The sequence below is a fragment of the Mandrillus leucophaeus genome, unplaced genomic scaffold, assembly GCF_000951045.1.
Source record: "Mandrillus leucophaeus isolate KB7577 unplaced genomic scaffold, Mleu.le_1.0 Scaffold751, whole genome shotgun sequence".
In the NCBI taxonomy this organism is placed as follows: Eukaryota; Metazoa; Chordata; class Mammalia; order Primates; family Cercopithecidae; genus Mandrillus; species Mandrillus leucophaeus.
In genome coordinates this window covers 369,297-369,830 of record NW_012108153.1, presented here as the reverse complement: position 1 = coordinate 369,830, position 534 = coordinate 369,297, and positions in this window count along the sequence as shown.

Sequence of the window (534 nt, the reverse complement as noted above, 5' to 3'; positions counted from 1 at the left end):
GTTCCTGGGAAATGCCTGGAATTGTGAGGCCTGGGGGTCACCACCCTTCCCTGGAACCAGGCAGTGTACCAGGCACCTGGGGTTCAAATCCCAGCCCTGCCCCAACCATCCAGGTCCTCCTCATTCACACATTCGTTCATTTTATGGAGCCAGACCCAGAGTGACGAAGACCCAGAGGGCTCCGGTTCCAAGAGAATTTTCACTCTCCCCCTCTCTGTGGCCTCAGTTTCCTCATCTGTGAAATGGGACCAGCTGGGCCTACATCACCACGGAGTTAAGGTACAGAGACCAAGGCCAGGCCCCTGACCGATCAGACCCCCTGAGAACTCAGAGAGGGCGGGGCCGAGCTGGGACTTATTTCCCGCCCTGGGCACTGTGCCTGGCACACGGGAGGCGCCCAATAAATGCTTGTTTGAGCCAGGCCCAGCCCTCAATAAATAACAGCTGTTGTTGATGCCGCAGAGGCTGGCGAGGAAGTGGGCTCTCCCCTCCCCGACCCCACCATATCATGCTCCCATCCCCCCTCCCGCCCCA